The sequence below is a fragment of the Dermacentor andersoni genome, chromosome 6 (assembly GCF_023375885.2).
Source record: "Dermacentor andersoni chromosome 6, qqDerAnde1_hic_scaffold, whole genome shotgun sequence".
NCBI lineage: Eukaryota > Metazoa > Arthropoda > Arachnida > Ixodida > Ixodidae > Dermacentor > Dermacentor andersoni.
In genome coordinates this window covers 176339248-176356529 of record NC_092819.1, presented here as the reverse complement: position 1 = coordinate 176356529, position 17282 = coordinate 176339248, and the positions used below count along the sequence as shown (strand labels likewise).

Genomic DNA, 17282 nt, shown 5'->3' with positions numbered 1-17282 from the left:
CTTGAACAATACTCGTTCTCCTGCACCGTGTGCCTGACTTCCATTACGAGCGCGTTCCATCTCTACCTCGAGACGCTTCATTTCCAAAGCGTGTTGACGGTCGCGCTCTTCTTTTTTCTCTTGTTGCTCTCGCTCTTTCTGTTCTTTACGTTCACGCTCTTCTTTTTCTTTCTGTTCTTTTCGTTCGCGCTCATCTTTCTCTTTCTGTTCTTTAAGTTCGCGCTCCTGTCTTTTTGCCGTCTCCCTCTCCTCAATGGTCTCAAGGCATTCCGACAGCTCGTCATCCTCAGCTTCTAACTCAAGAATAGCCCTTAGCAGTTCTGGTTTTCTGAGTTTGTCTGAGACATCCAGACCCAACTCTCTTGCAAGCTCCAGCAATTTCGGTTTGCGCAACGACTTCAAATCCATGGCTGCTCTGAATGCTGCTTTCTCTACTGCCTACTATTGTCTTGCCGCAAACTAACCCGGCAGCAACGACAACCACAATTACCAGCTCTGTTTCTGACACTAACAAAAGCCTGGCAAAACTCAGAAGAAGAAAGTCCCGCACTCACCAAACCTCGCAGCCAAGAATTCAGCGCAGTCTTTCCGCTGCAGGCAACCAGTCATCACACAGGGCTCGTTGCACTGCTCCCGGATGGTCGTTGTGCTGCTCAGCATACAGTCAACTGCATATCTTCGCTGCTGGCCTCCGTTGTCGCGATCTCACCGCTGGCAGACAGTTGTTGGAACCTCAGTGCTGACGCCCGATGTTGCAAATGGGTCGCAAGCCCCAAGGGTAGCGTTGGCCTGGCGGCCTGGGGCACAACTGGAAGCATCCGAAGGTCCCGGCAAAGCATGAATCGACTGGTAACAGAACAACTTGTTTATTCTAGCATCGCAAAAGAGCGGCCGGTCAGGTCGACCGAAGTGGAGAGACGGGAGTGCACGTTACTCAACAGAAGAAATCGGAGCCTCTCCCTTGGCGTCCGGGGGCAGCTGCTCTTATACTCTCGGAGTTGAGGGCAAGAGGAAGGCCTCGTGACGAGACCACGTGACGGCGGGCACGGACAGGCTGAGAGACACGTTGAGACGAGTGTAGTGACGCATCCGCCAAGCCGGCGCCTGTCAGACCTCCTCGCTTCACACTTGGGGAGCTCCTCTCCCCGGCTGCCGCGCTTTGACAAGCGTGGGCACACACACACACACGCACACACGAAGACACGTGGCACTGAAACACGCCTGGACGCGCTTGGCGGGGAAGCGTATCGGCGGCGCTGAACGGGCCAAAATGTCCGCCGCTTTGAACGAAGCCCCGGCGTCCGTTGCATCCGCGCCGGCTATACCGCGCGTTGTAGGCGAAACATAACAGTGATTAATGAAAAGAGTTAAGTAGAGATGGTAGTTCATGGCGCAGCATTTGATTCCCGTAGTTAGTTCTTGAGTGCAGAATATGCCAAGTTTCTCTGTGACGTGTACTGAAACTGCTTGTATTTAGTGTTAGCCTTGACAAGGGCACAAGAAAATGAGTGCTACCTTTTACCTGAGGCATGAAGGGGGGTTCACGGTCACTGACCAAGTCTGATGTATAACCCGACGTTTCGGAACTGCATACGGGTTCCTTGTTCACTGACTTGGACAGGAAATCGTCCTTACTTATGTAGCCAGCACGTGACGTAACGAACATGCGTAAATGGCAGGCACAGTCCCTGGTGTCCAGTTCATCGTAGCTGGCGTCGATTGAATGATTAGCGATTCTAGCAGCCGCCGGGATGGCGTTCATTTCTTTGGTAACAACAGTGGCATTGTCCCAGTCAATCTTGTGACTATGTTCCTGCGCATGCTCGGAAAATAATAGTCGTGTGACTATTAATTCTTACGTCACGTTTTTTTTTTTCATTTCCATGCCTGACCAGACAAACTTTCGTCGAACCCTCGATTAAGTAGCCGGAGGCAGGGGCACTGGTTATGTCCTGTTTGCGATGAATGGTCCTTTTGTCCATGTCTATCCACTATGACCTGGACTTATCTCCTGGCTGCTGAAGTGCGCCTGCATTTTCCAGGTCAACTACTCGGACATTAATGTCTGGATACAAATTGGGTAGATCTTGCATGCCATGCCCAACATCAGAGTAAGTTTTCGGTTTCTGCCAGCACTTTTGCTCATGCACTTTCATTTTCCTCCAATCCAGGAGTTGTGGAAAGAAGCTGTCTGCAGTAGCTGGAAGTGTAGTCCTAAGCCTTCGGCTCATAAGCATTTCCACTAGCGAGGAGCATTTTTTCAGCGGGCTCAGTCTATAATCGTGTGTCTTGTAGGCATCACCTGACGTCTCAAGGGAGTTCTTGATAATTTTACAGTGGCTTCTGTGAAATCATTGAGCTGTTGGTAGCATGGACTGCACGCCATTTGTTGGAATTCTTATGAATTCTGCGAATAGCGAGATGTGCCCTTTTGCAAGCTACAGTTTGTTGTGGTTCACGACCACTACACTATTGCACGCCTTGTGAAAACAGAGGCATTGAGTCACAACCACAGGTCCTTTCAATCTAGCCAGTACTAGCTCAGGATACCCAGACTAGTATTTCGTGACGATGAGCCACCACACCCCTCCAATATAAAATGTGTCCATGGTGAACTTCTCTAACAGCTTTTCTCAGAATCCCAGTTGCAGGAGTGTCACCTTCTCTTAGCCCTGTGGTGCTAGCATGTATGACATGACTTGAAGACATTTGCTGTGTGTATGTATTTATGATGCAGTACTTTGTCGTCTTGCTAGGCATTTGTTTATTCCAAAGTGGCCTTCAAGTGAGAAGTGCTGGTTAAGCTCCTGTAGCTTCTTGAACGCGATGGTTTTGTTGCCAAGATATCAACATGTCTTGGACTACATCGTCTTTGTGAAGCTAGAATTCTTTCAGACTTGGCAACACCTTGTCCAGTTCTTTCGAGTGAAGATGCGAAGTTGGCAGCAGCATTAATCTAGCAATTGTTCTTTCTTCAGCTCTTGTAAAGAAGGTGGGGAGAGGCAGCATGCATAGCCTTCAATCTTGATAGCCCTTCTGGTGCCTGTTATTCTCCTTCACATGAGACCTTGACAGTGTATCAGCTGCGGGAAAGTCTTTGCCTAAGATGTACATTATGCCTTATAATGTATTATGCCTTATAAGCAGCCAGGGATCTCTTAATCCTGGCTGCTTCTATGCTAATCCTCCACTCTTAAAGGCGCAGCTTAAGTGTCCTCCGATCTTTTTTTTCACTGCTTGGGGACTGCCTTCTTGAAGGTGCTGCTTCATTTCCTTTATGCTGTAGGGCGAATGGAATATCTGCTTTGAACAACAGCACAGCCACATTTTGTTTGCACTTGATGCTGGCCGCACTAGCGTGGCATCTCTCCTGCACACTATCCAACAGTTCACTATGATGTTATCACTGAAATAGAAGAATACACAGGACACCCTCGTGTACCACTTCATCTACCTCGAAGTAATATGCCATAGCACTATGATTATATCCTTAACGTCCACTACTTTCTTGGATTCATTTCAGATAGCTGGAATGTACAGACTAAAAAAGCTCGGAAGCGCTTGCACTCTTTGGAGAATCTTGTATGAGCATATTCAGGCTGTTCTGGTGACACTGAACAATACTAGCTCTTCCGTAATCGAGAGTAGATGTAAGCATGAAATGGCTGCCGGCAAAGCAGATTGGTTGTAGATGATACTAGCCACAATCTTAAAATGGGTGTAGCGCACATTCGCAACAGCACAACTCACCACACCGCACCACACATACCATGAATACCATGCATACCAAACTGTGCAAAAATGTTAAATACTTGAGTCAGAAGTTATGTCAATCAGGCAGCTGCCACTCAAAGGGCAAAGCTCCTTGAAACAGCAAATCCCAGAAAAGAAGGAAAGAAGAGCACGTGCGGAAGTTTCATGCTTTAATAAGGTCGCATAAAGATTTCACCAAAGCCAGGAATGGCTACGCACCACTGCCAGCGGGAACATCGTCTTGAGAATGGCTCCTTGATCTGGATTACACTGGTCCATACGGACGCAAGTTTCCTGTCAAAGACAGAACCCCATTGCAAGTCTCGTCTCAGTCCACCAGACGCACCGTGGACCTCACGGAGTGCTGGCTGGCATTGAAAAGAGCACAAGCAACTCTGTCTCAGTGCCAAAAGATGACAATTGAGTGTATAGTGCCTTGTATCTGCCTCTGAACGTCGCTATCAGAAGTGACAAATAAAACTTCAGCGTACTAGAAGTTACAGCTTGAGTGATATTGTGAGCAAATATTTAGGAGAACTCAGAAGAAATATTTTTTAACGTTTGGGTAGTAACTAGCGTATGTAATGCAGTCTTCACTGTTTGCCCGGATGATCTGGTTTGAGTGCCAGGATAATTGCTCTGGCTTTTGGTTCATTGAAGGTGGCCGACAACAGGAGCTAAAAGCATTTCATGCTTAAAATGTCTGCAGCAGTGGCACTGTTCGGATAGTCAAGGACCTCATTTCATGACCCTCATTCTGACACCTTCGAACACTGTTTCTGCCTTTGTAATATTTCCTAAAATTTATCCTTCAAATTCTTATGTGAAAAAACCATGCATCAATTTTGGCAAATTTCTCAAACTGTACGAGCAGAATTGCTGCTGATTTCATAAATACAACCTGTAAATCAATACAGCATAATTGTTAACTGAAATATGTAATCCAAATCAAGGAGCCATTCCCAAGACGATGTTCCCGCTGGCACTGATGCGTGGCATTTCTGGCTTTGGTGAAATCTTTATTCTACATTATAAAGCATGAAACGTTCGCACGTTTCTTTTTTTCTTTTTGGGGATTTGCTGTTTCAAGGAGCTTTGCCCTTTGAGTGGCAGCAGCCTGATTGACATAACTTCTGGCTCACGTATTTAATATTATTACACAGTTTGGTCAAGGAGTTGCCAGATTTTGAGAAGTACATCTTTACCAGAGTCTATAGGTGCTGGTTTTTGGTGTGGAGAGACAAGCAGCTTCATAGCTTCCCTCCTGTCTGTTGTCATTGTGTCAGCAAACTGAAATGAAAACTCTCGAAACAGTATATTTGTTAATAAGGAATCTTTGCAAGGCACATTGTGGAGCACATGCCGATGAATCGCTTCAACCTTTTACATTAACCAAATTATGCCATGTGCTGTAGAGACGCAAAGAAAGCTGTGTGATTTAAAAATTAACAATAATCTGCAGAGTTTGTCAACTGATTGAGATACTGTTACCCAGTACCTTCACCAAAGATGTTATGGGAAACAGTGCAAGGAACTAGCATACTTACACTAATTGCAGGTATTTGTCGGAGTTGTATGGGAGACAAGATAGCCAACCAATTTTCCTCCAGTGCATCTGAGCTTTGTCATCTTCATGGTGTAATGTAATCTTTTCAGGTAGCGGGTAAATAATGTGTGGCAACATGAAATGGCCTTTGACGACACAGGCGAGTAGTGGATGCCACACTTCAGTTCTAATTAAAGTTACATCAGCACTGAGCATGTATACTATACCCAAGTTGGGTCCATACATTGGATTACCGTGTAGTGTCAATCTCTTCTGCATTGCAGAAGATGGATGCCAATGTTTCTTTACTGTTGCCATTTAAATTTCGTATTTTTCTCATATTTTCATGCTCTGTAAATTATAGCCAGAGGTTGCACGGTTTTGCAATGAAGACTACTTTCTGTGTTTTCAAGATAAATTTTTAGCTATATTAAACGGAATTTCCAAAAGGAAATTTTATGTTTGGCCTGCCTTCTTTTGGGTGATCAGAGATGGGAGCCATTGAGGCATCATGGCTCATACGTGCTCCCTTTATGCCTGAGAGGTGTGTGCACAATGCACCTTGCATGTTGAAAAAAAAAAGTGGAGACCACCCATAATTTGTCTTGGTTTGCTCCCTTAGCCACAAGTGCTATCTGAAAATATAGCTGTTTTTTGTTACTCTTTCTGACGGTGTGTTTTAGATACGTAAAAATTATGATGGACGTGCATGTTCAGTGTGATTGCAGGAATGAGAAACTTTACTGAAAGATCCTTTGCAAGAGATGCAAGTGCTTGCCCATTTCATGACAAAAAGGCTTTGTTTTCATATACAGTAAGCTAAGGGTCTGGCGGACTTGATCACAAAAGCAAAGAGAGAGAAACTGGTTGGCACAGAAATGCAAAGCCCACTGACCACATCGTAACTGTCTAGCGCATAGACGACACCTGCACAATGGCCAACAGTGTGAGAAAGGAGAAGGGATGGAAAAATGAAAGATTGCCATGAAGCACATATGCTGAAAAAGGAGAATGAAGCAAAAATTGGTGGCATTCAGAAAAAGCTAGATATTCTTGATGAGGAAACTGAAACATTGGACAAATAATTAATAGCAACCATTATCAATCTTCCCGCCGTATTCAGCAATGCATCTTGAAGCTCATGCTTGACTTGATATAAATGACGCATGGTGTGAACGCGCCCAAGATGCTCATTGCGTTTCTTTTGGTGTGTTCACGACAGGCGTCATTTAAATCGAGTCAAGCATGAGCTTCAAGTTAAAATGCATTTCTGAATACGGGGTTTAGTGTTGTGGCATGGTGAGGCTCTCTGGAATGAAGACTTCATGTACTGGAGAATAGATATGCCTGTGAGAACTTAGTTTTACGTATTATTGCAGACATCTGAATCGCAAGAGCAGTCCGAAGCATGTGGTAGGTTTGTGAAGACTTTCTGAGAAACCCGCATGGGTTTTCTTTTTAACAGTTTGCTACAATCGCGTGTATGACTCATTTTACATTTTCTGATCACCTTACATGTTTCCGCACAATACTTTCGTCATTACTGTTCAGTGGTTCTTGTTTAACAAAATGGAGTCATGAGAAAAGAAGGAAAAGGGAATTTTTAGGCACTAAAAAGGCAATACAGGCACGAACGTCAAAAGAGGCACTTGTAGGCAGGATCAATGCAAGATTACCTTGTTTACATGTCCATAGTTTGTACTTACAAAGTGAAGATTGATACCATGGAATACCAACTAACCCGTACCCAAACCTTGCTTACAAAGAAGGCAAAAGAAGGATGCCAGGAAAAAAATCATTTCGTCTGAGGTTCCTCTCATTATGAAGCCGTTTACAATGATGAGAGCAAAATACAAAAAGTGTGGTCCTAATGCATGAACACCTTCTCTCAGCTGCAATTCATAGTTTAAGTAAAATTTCGAGGGACTTGCACTTCAAGAAGTCCATGATCGATAAACAGTGCAGGAAGCCAGTATAACAGTTTTCATTGACAGTGAGTTGGCCCTAGGATATGATCCAGTTTGCATCTTCAATAAAATGGCTATTGATTGGCTACTATTGATCTGTACAATAAGCGCAGCATACACACGGAACAGCACGCAGTCCCATTTATGCCTTGGGCCTCAGTTATACCATGTTAAAAGTGTGGAAATACAACAGATTCGTAAAACCAGCTCTCTTTATTACCTTATCTTAGGGAGGGACTTGTCGATGTTACAGTGCAGAGCATGAACATTTTCTTAGGAGAAGGCTCCCAGTTATTTATGAATTATATGTTAGAGGTTTATTACGTCTTGAAAACTGTTCTGCATAACACTCGTGCTTCTTCACACATCTATCATGATTCTGTCAAATACGGGATAAGTTGGGTGCTGCAGATCAATGGCTCCTGCAGAGCCTAAAGGTACAGCATCAATATGTTGCTAAATTTTCATTTTTTTTTTCTTGACGTTTTGTCCAGTTCTCTGAAATATACACATGGAACTGCAACTGTTCAGTCTCAGTACCAATATTAAATGTGGTATTTGGGGGCTTCAATGATTTGCTGAAAGTGAAGGACTGTATAGAAAAAATGGCTGTTAAGGTCAACTATCTTCTGCGCATAACCTTTCAGGTACTGCGCTAAATATAATCTAAAACAGATGAAAAGATTTTATAGACTAAAGTACAGTCACACTAGATCTCGCTGGCATCATTGTCATATGTCACTGGTGTAGCACTTCAACATAATGTAGGAACTGCCATGGCTCGTACAATGCTCAATGGTATTTGAACTGTTTCTTGCGATTACAACTTCTAGCCATGCACGTATTCATTTATGACTTGGATGGTCATGAAGCCTAAGTGATTTTCTACCTAGCAATACTGCAAGCTTGTCTGGTGACACTATCTCACGGTGTAATAGGCACTAGCTGCACAAAAAAGCAACAGTAGCTTGTGCTCCAGCAGAACTTGAGGGCAGATTACAAGTTCTTGCCACACTATAAATGAGAAATATGAACATATGAACACACTCCCAAGCTGCAATATCTTAGCTCGTGTACAGCTACAATACAGGCACTGCACTCCCTTAGTTGCACTGCTTATAGCTATCAAACTATCCCTCTGGTGCTATGCACATTTTGGGGCTGGCAAGAAGTTCCACTAGACAAGGTATCAACCACGCAGACATATAAAACATTGAGTTAAGGATGTTTAGGACTGACTAAACACAATTTGCCACTTAACTGGGATCTCGATTTCTTACCCCTCAAGTGTCATTGAATGAAGAGCCACAACAGGAATAGAGTAGCAATGTTTTGTTGTCGTCTTACCTGTTTACTAATAGCAAGAAACTACGCTCTAGCACTGTAGAATAATCAAAGAACAAAAGGTCAATTTTCTTGAGCAAGCTTGATCAACCAGCTCTCCAGTAGCCTGGGCCCCACGCCAGAGGGTATCTTCGTATCGTGTCATGACTACAAGAGTGCATGAAAACTACTAGAGGCTGCAGTTTCAATAGAATGGAGGGGATATATATAACCCCTAATTATGGGTAAGCCATTGCTTTTGACAATGATCGGCCAAATTTAATCACAATTTCCCATTTCTCCGGCGGTGCAGAAATGCCATCGTCCTTTTAAGATTACCACATTACAAAAACGTACGTACGTACAGTCCGATACACCGCGGCTGGTCGCGTCGCAATCCCGTGTTTCTCTAGTTTTAACGCCCGTCCAATACGTATGTAGAACCCAACAATCTGTTTGCTCGTGCTCTTTGCACACCACAAACTCGTCACACAACGCTAGCAGAAAGGAACTATCCCCAAGTTGCTCTCGATAGAGCTTATGATGCCGCGTCAAGATTGGAGAGACAGTCGGAATTGGCAAAGAGACAGCCCACATTAGAATCTGAGAGACCAGCGGCCTTTATAACAAAATATTCTAATGCACTCCCAAACATAAACAACATCCTAAGAAAATACCACCCAATATTATCAAGTAACGAGCGTCTGCGAAAAGCGTTCCCGGATGTACCCAGGGTTACCTATCGCCGAAACAAGAACTTTAAAGACATTTTAGTGCACGCAAAAGTCAGCCAGCAGCATTCACCCGTAATAAAAGCATCTTGTCGCCCTAGGTGCGAAACCTGCAGGCACCTTCAAAGTGACATTAAAATTAAAAGCACCACAAATAGTTATACACATGAAGTCAAATATAGCTTCACTTGCACAAGTTCGGATGTGATTTATATGCTTGAATGTTCCTTCTGTAAGAAACAATATATCGGTGAAACAGGACAATCAATGAACGTCAGATTAAACGGACATCGCGCGGACACAACTAAAAAGCTTCCCAAAGCTGTCGCCGAGCATTTCAACCAACCAGGTCATAACTTTGATGAACTTAAACTCTACATCTTACAGACAAATTCCCGCTCTGAACGAGAAAGAAAATACAGAGAATCATACCTTATCCATAAGTTCAAGACATTGCAACCAATAGGCATAAACGTTTCAAAGGGAGTTTTAGAATCTATTCGCTATACTAAACTTCAAGCTACATGCAACAACATTTAGTTTGATTTCTTGGCGTATCCCCCCCCCCCCCCTTTTTTCCGCTTTCCTTTCCTTTCTTTTTTTTTTTTGTCAGCCGGCGTGTCAGACGCCCTTGACACGCCGGCTAACGCGCGTGTGTTGACAGACCGAGGGGGGGGGGGGGCTGGCTTTGACCTTGTACACAGCGTTTCTTTACTCTCAATTCGACACGCTAATACATTTTCCATCGTTTCCGCGTCCTCCCGCCTCACACCCTCTCCCCTTTAGACGAACCCCACCTATATATACTGTGGCGAGGAAAGCATATGCCGCCTTGAAGAAGACAAGTCCACTTGTCGAAACGTTGGCTCCTGCATTCACCTTGTTCACGTTTTGTTCTTCGATGGCCAGTAGTTCGAGATCGGTGGCTGTCCAGCAAGCATAGCCGCTGTGGCTCACGGCGTGTGCTTGCCCGTTTTCTCTGTAAAAAGCGGTAGCGGCATACATTTTTCCTGAAAGTTCATCGTATTGTAACGCAGCATCAGTATATATTTTTGTTCCTTCATGCTTTCGTTCCGCGTCTAGTACACTTTGTTGTCGGTGTGCCCTGCCTTCACCTTTGGTGTTCTTAGGTAATGGTCTGGGTTCCGTAACCCTTATTTCATCCCAGGGTGGAAGGAGGTGATCCAGCTCTGGCAGGTGCAGGTTGGTGCCATACAGTGCAGATAGCAGTCGCTGACCATTCCACGTGTTCTTCAGCCTCGTTTCATGGTTATCCTTGTGGGTTTTAACCAATGCTTCCACCGTCGGGAGGCCGGAGTATCTGTGCAGGTCTTCTATTTTTGCGTGTATTGGTAGGCCGGTGATTGCCCTCATAGCCATGTTGTGTAGCTTGTCAAGTTGCTTGCAGTTTGCGGCCGTCAGGTCGTAATGCGGGGCTCCGTACCTTATCTTGGCGATGAGAACAGCTACCGTAAGCCGTCGTGCAACCTCTGTCCCTGCCCCTCCGCTGTGGTGGGTTAGCCTCCTGATAAGGTGCACCATCGGTTTCCATTGCTGCTTCAAATGTTGCAGCCATGTGCTTGCCGTGCCGTCCTTGTTGATTGGGATGCCCAATGTTCTGAGGTATCCCTCTTCCGGTTGGCGAATTTGGTGGCCATCGAAGTAAAGGGTTACGTCGGACGTTACATGTTTTTCATGTATCGTGATGTAGTGCGTCTTCTCCGGCGAGGGCCTCATGCCTGTTGGTTTCAGCTCCTGATCAATTATGCCCAGTGCATTTTGTAGCGTTGTTATTTGTTCAGCTGAACTGAGCCTATAGGCCGTCCACAGGGTTATATCAATCATCAGCGTACATTGTAAACCAAAGGTTCTAAACTGCGTTTAACTCCCACGCGATCTTGGCCATGACAACATTAAAGAGTGTAGGGGAGATGTCCGACCCCTGTGGGACTCCTACAGAGTTGGTGAAGTGCCTGGATAAATGACCTGGAGATAGCTGAAATTCATATGTCCTGTCATTTAAGAATGCTTTCACAAAGTTTAAAACTCTGGTGCCTGCTCCAGTGCTTTCGACTGCTTTGATAATATGAGGGTGGCCAATGGTATCCAACGCTTTCTTCAAGTCAACTGCTACTAGAATGTCTGGTCGTCCTCTGCAAAATTTCTTGTCGCGGTTGATGGTGGTATGCAGAAGATAGAGGTTATACTGTGTGCCCAACTGCGGCCGGAACCCGGTCTGGAAGGGGTGGAAGTATCCACACTCTTCGAGGTAGTTGGAGAAGCGTGTAGTAACCATCTTTTCCATTAACTTACAAATGGTCGGAGCAAGTGAGACTGGTCGCATATTGTCGAGTTGCGTCGGCTGCTTGCCAGGTTTCGGTATAGGTATGACAACGGAATGCTTCCAGTGCTTAGGAAGGGAGCCGTCTTGCCAAAGCTTGTTTATCAACTCTAGGAGCTTGTGCTTAGTATTTGTGTCTGCGTTGCGGAGCATGCTCCAGGAGATCCCGTCTTTTCCTGGGGCACTGTTCCGCTTCACTTGCGAAAGAGCTAGCTCTAACTCAAACAGGCTGAATGGGGTATTTATGCCGTCGGAGTTCTCAGACGGCAGACGGGTGTAGATATCGGATGGTGGCAAATGAACGGGCTGTGGGAAAAAGGTGTATGCTGCCTCATGCTCTAGTTCATCGACGGTCTGACCGGTGCGGATCAGGATGTTCTCTATGTTATTCCTAGTCTTCTTTTGACCATTCATAGCTCGGAAGGTGCGCCACAAGCACCCTGTACCGGAACGGTGTGACAGAGTGCTACAGAAGTCTCTCCCAGGTGAGCTACTTAGCGTATCGTCTCGCCTCTGCTGTTCTTTTGCGCAAAGTCAGCAATTTCTTATAATCCTTTTTTGACAATAGGTATTCTTGCCCTGCCTGCTTCCTGCTCTCCCAGAGATTGAGGAGGTGGGTATCTGGTGTGGAGACATCAGTTGTCACCAGTGTGGTAGTGCTGGCTTGTTCTTTGGCCCTGCGCAGGAGGTCCTCAACAGGAAGTTCCTCTAGATGTTCATCGAGTGCCTCTCTGAACTTTTGCCAATTGACTGTGTGAGTAGTGCGTCTTCATTTTCTAAGAGTCGAGTTCAGCTCAATCCAAATTGGGTAATGATCACTACCCATTGTCTCATGGCCGCACCGCCAACCCTAATGATGTTTCCAGAGTGCCAGGTCAGGTCTGGAATCGTGTCACGTTGCCCAGGTTGTAAACCGCGTCGCGTGGGCTAGTCTATATCATTGGCCAATAAAAGCCCTGCCTTTTCCGTGGCTGCATTAAGTCTTGTTCATTTTGAGCTTGAGTTTCGGTCGCCCCATGTTTCATGCGGCGCATTGAAGTCCCCACCTACCAGAATGGCATCCCTTGGGTAGGCGTGTTTCAGCCGCCATAACCAATCATAATTTGTATCCTGTGATTTTGCCGATGGTCTGTAGTATGCGCTAGCCATGACTATATGCTTGTTGTTGTAACGTATTCTCGCTGCCACAATTTCTTGATGTGGTGTGCAGGAGGTGGCGGTGTCCAGCTGCGCATGCGGTGTGTCTTTAAGTACAAAAATGGCGGCTTGTGCTTGTATTTTCTCCTGTCCATAATGAGTATGCGTGATGCTGGGAGAAAACAGAGCTTTGTAGTGATGAAGACCCGGAGATGTTCCCTTGGTCTCCTGCAGCAGAAGAATGCTGGGATAACCTATACGCTCGAATAGAAGATTCAATTCTGATGCACAGGCTTGAAGACCTCGACAATTCCACTGTAGGATGTCCGGTGTATCTTCGGGGGAAACAGGCGCCATATTTATGCTGTTAGAAGGGGGCCGACCTTTGCTTTCCGGCGGAGATGTGCTTGGTTGGGGGTAGCTGCTTGTTTTCTAGGGCGTCCAGTCGCTGTAAAATGTAATCGTGCTCAAGGCGGAGCCTCTGCTGTTCTATATGAACTTGGCTAAGCTGGTTGCTAATCGTTTCTAGTGCACAGTTTCGTCATGATTGCGGCCAGTTGGGTAGTTACGTTGGTCTGTTCGGCTTGCTTCCCCTCTTGGGCGTCAAGTCTTTTCCCGATATCCGCCAATGCTGCTGTAATCCTTTCGTTTGAAAGTACCTAGGCAGCACACCAGCATTGGTCCAACCATGGCCCAATGCTGGCAGAAATTCGTACCAATGTTGGATCAATGTTGGCATATTGGCAAAGTGCAACCCAATCCAATGCTGGCCCAACGTTAAAGCCAAGATTGGACCAATGTTATGCCAATGCAGCAGCCATCGTGCTGACAGCGTAGGACCAGTGTTGAGCCATATCGTTGCCATTAATAATGCCAGCTTTGAGCCAATGCCCTTTGCATGACGAATATTCTAGATACGCTGGCTTTAGAGCACGCACACATTCTTACCGCAAACTTTTTGCTAGCGGCATTTTTTGTAGCAATTGTCCCCTTATCGTCTTCCTCAATAGTAGCTAGGAAAGCTCGAAAAAAGATGTCAAGAAGCAGAAGTCATATATGCTTGCAAATAATAATAAAATAATACTGAAATTGATGTTTATGACAGTTTATTTGCGAATAAATTTTCACAAACAGGCATTTTCCGTGGACCTAGATGGGTGACGCTCGGTTATCTTCAAACAGTTTATTTACAGGCACTGCCCTCAGGATAGGAATTGGGCAAGGTGTTGAGGACGGTGGGCTGGCCAGGGGTTTCAGGGCGGGGAGCTGACGTCGGTAGGCAGGTTGGTCAGTGCTTGGATGACGGCGGGCTGATCAGGCCCCCGAGGACCACGATAACGCGGTGGTTTCGTTGACATTGCTACCATATCCCATAGCGACTTCACCATTACTTGGAGGAAATGCTTGCACTGTAAAATAAAAAGAAACATTATCAGAGATGTTGGTATGACAAATGTATGTGGCAGCGTTTTCATTTGAAAAATCGCCATACTGCAACAATATTATAAGTCTGAGCAGAGAGTTCGAAGGGGTGAATCAAGAAACTTTCTTGCAAGAGATTTGTCAGGTAACACTTCTTAATATTTCGACATATATGGCATATCTTGTACAAGGTGTAACGTAATATTTAGAACAGACAAAATGCGCAGGATCCGTCCGCCTTGTTTACAGCCCACACCTAGTCAGCGTAGCACTTTATAATTAAAAAATTGCAGCAAAACCTGCTACAGCACAAGAAGCCTAGTTTCAGACTGTGTAGACATTATGCTGCCTTCGTGCGAAATCTTTAATGTGGAAACCGAGAAGTTCCTTCAGGAAACATTAGTAAAAGACGCATTTATTATACGAAAAGAAAGAAATACTGTCGGCTGGAAATGATGCTTGACCTAGAACAGTGAGAAGAAGCGTGGTTCCTCGGTATCACTAGCAGGATCAGGCCGCGCGCGTGGCTTGATAAAATCATAGTCCTGGAATTGGGGTGAAATTCAGAGAGATTGACACGTGGCTCTACTCCGGGCACTATTCAAAGGCTGCAAATAAAAAGAGCTATGTAATTACAGGCACTCTACATTAGCCAGGCCTGTTTCAGTAATATATAAACCTCGTGATATTGCTCCTTATAAAACTTATAACATGCGCAAAACAAATGGACTCACCATTGTAAGATCCATGCTTCTGTGTATCCGAGTTCATCCCACATCGAAGACGGTGGCCACGAGCGCCGACTTTTTTTCTAATTCTTGTTTCGCCTATATTAATTCTAACACTCACAAAAATTCGTGGCCACATTGCTGCGTATTTCAAGATGTAGGCTTCTCAGTAGGAATGACGACCGCAAGCGAGCATTTTTCACGATAGGAGTGCGCTGGCAAGAACGGACAAGACGGCAAGCACTCAGGTGGTGTTGCACCCAGTCGGCGTGCTAGCGAAGCATAGAAGGAAAGAGTGAAAGGAAAGGGTGAACGAGGAATATGGCATAAACGCCACTTTCCCCCGCTGGACCTAGAGTTCTCTAGAGGGTGTTGACCTAGCCCGACCGCGTTTCGGAGTGGCAGCGACGGAGGGCGACAAGGAGGACAATAGTGACCCCGCCGCTTTCCCCCATGCTTCCGTGAGCACCCAATTCGACACAGCAGCTTATGGCTGTCTGAACGCTTGACTGATAGCATTGACCAGGCTCACGTGGGTGCGTGGGGGAGAGGCAAGTGGGGGCTGAAGGACGGAAAGCTAGGCCGAAAAAGAAAATCAGGAATGCGCCGTGCCTACTAAAGGCAAAGACAAGAGGTTGTTGACACGCAAATGCCAAAACGTGCAATTAATTTTTTTTCTGTCAGGGGCATTCATACAAGGAGCTTACTACACATGCACGAACAAACAAATATATTAGAATAGGAGCATGATGATTATGTCGCCGCAACATGCCATGCATGCTAAACAAACAAATAAAAGTTTCACTAATACATATGCGCTCCATCTCGATGCAACATAAAACGGTTCCATCAGCTCTGAGGCACTGTAATTCTCGATTCTCCTCAGAATCCTGATCCACCAAAGCCGCGGAGCGTACATCCAAAATATACAATGCGCAGGCAAATTCGCAATGCCGTTACTTCTTATGGAAAGCTCATGTTCTTATGCACCATCAATAAAGCAGCGGCTACTTTTATGCGACTTCCCCTGCTTGCTACGTGGTACACTGGCTTTTCTCTTTTGGGGACGCATTTCGGTAAAGGAGAAGTGCAAAAATGGCGGTGTACCATGCATGGAGTTGACATGGGAGAACATATTTCTGGTTCCTGCGCAGTGTGCATGTGATCAGTGCGTTAGTTTTCAAAACACGTTGTTCAATCTCAGCAAGTCGTAGAGCACTAAAAGCCGACAAGGCGAAAATTGGCTTATTACGGGCCAATGTCCTCCAAAGAAAGCCAACTAGTAACCCATATTGGCAAATCCATACGAAAGTCGGTCCAATAATACCCGCCTTGTTGAACGGCAGTGCCAATATTGTTTACTGACTGTGTAATGTAGGCCAACATTGGGTCTCTATCAGAATGGCACAGCCAATATTGTTTACTGACTGTGTAATGTGGGCCAACGTTGGATCTCTATCAGAATGGCACAGCCAATATTCACGCCACGCTGTTAACCTTAGGCCATCATTGGGCCAGCATTAAGAATGGCACTGCCAATATTGGAACCACGCTGTTAATCTTAGGCCGTCATTGGGCCAAGAAGTGCCAATATGTTTCCAACGTTGGCCCAACCTGACGTGCCGCCTGGGTATATTGGGTTTATCGTATGCCGACTGCGATGTGGGCGGCGGGCATACCTATTGTGGGGATGGGTTTGGAGGAGCAGCTCTTATCCGGCATTGGAGGAGTAGAAGGGCTGGTCAGGGGGTTGTCGGCCCTGAGTCTAGCTGATGCCTTCTGAAACTTCTCTGCGCTTTCAACTTTTTTCTTTTCTTCTAGTAATTCGTTGAAAGCACATTGTGTCGCAATCATCAAGGACCGTGCCTTCTATAGATCGGCTTGCGCTTTGGCTATAGCTTGGTCAAGCTTGGATAGTGACTGGCGAGGCTGCCTTAGAACTGCCTTAGAACACGCACCTATAAAGCGAGATATAAGACGGAAGAAGAAGCATGTGCTTGCTGCGGTAAAGCTAGGGAGACTATGGAGCATGTTTTATTAGAATGTGAAGACGTCTACCCAGCGGCCGATTTAGGCGCCACTGGCCTCCTTGAAGCACTTGGGTTCAGCGAGAGCAGTGGAATAGTAAACATGTCCGCAATAGGCATTAGTAAGAGGTGATTAGAGGATTGGTGGAAGAAAAGTAGGGAAACGACAAAAAACGGAGACGTACAAAAGCACAGTTCGAAATAGGGGATCAGAAAATTTCGGTGGGGTAGTTCATAGCTTTTTTTCCTCTTTTTTATTGTTTAACCTAGGTACGACATTAAGTAGTATAATAGCAAGAGCTTGGTG

The 17282-nt window shown here is 45.5% G+C and overlaps 1 long non-coding RNA gene and 1 pseudogene across 1 annotated transcript; both read right to left on the bottom strand.

Annotated features, from left to right (window-relative positions):
• LOC140219041 (uncharacterized) overlaps positions 1–17282 on the bottom strand; it is a 500311-nt pseudogene that overhangs the window by 331832 nt on the left and 151197 nt on the right.
• Positions 13888–16733, bottom strand: LOC126523957 (uncharacterized). Its single transcript, XR_007597821.2, has 2 exons — positions 14955–16733; positions 13888–14207 (listed from the first exon to the last, which is right to left on the bottom strand). It is a non-coding gene; the product is annotated as an uncharacterized lncRNA (long non-coding RNA).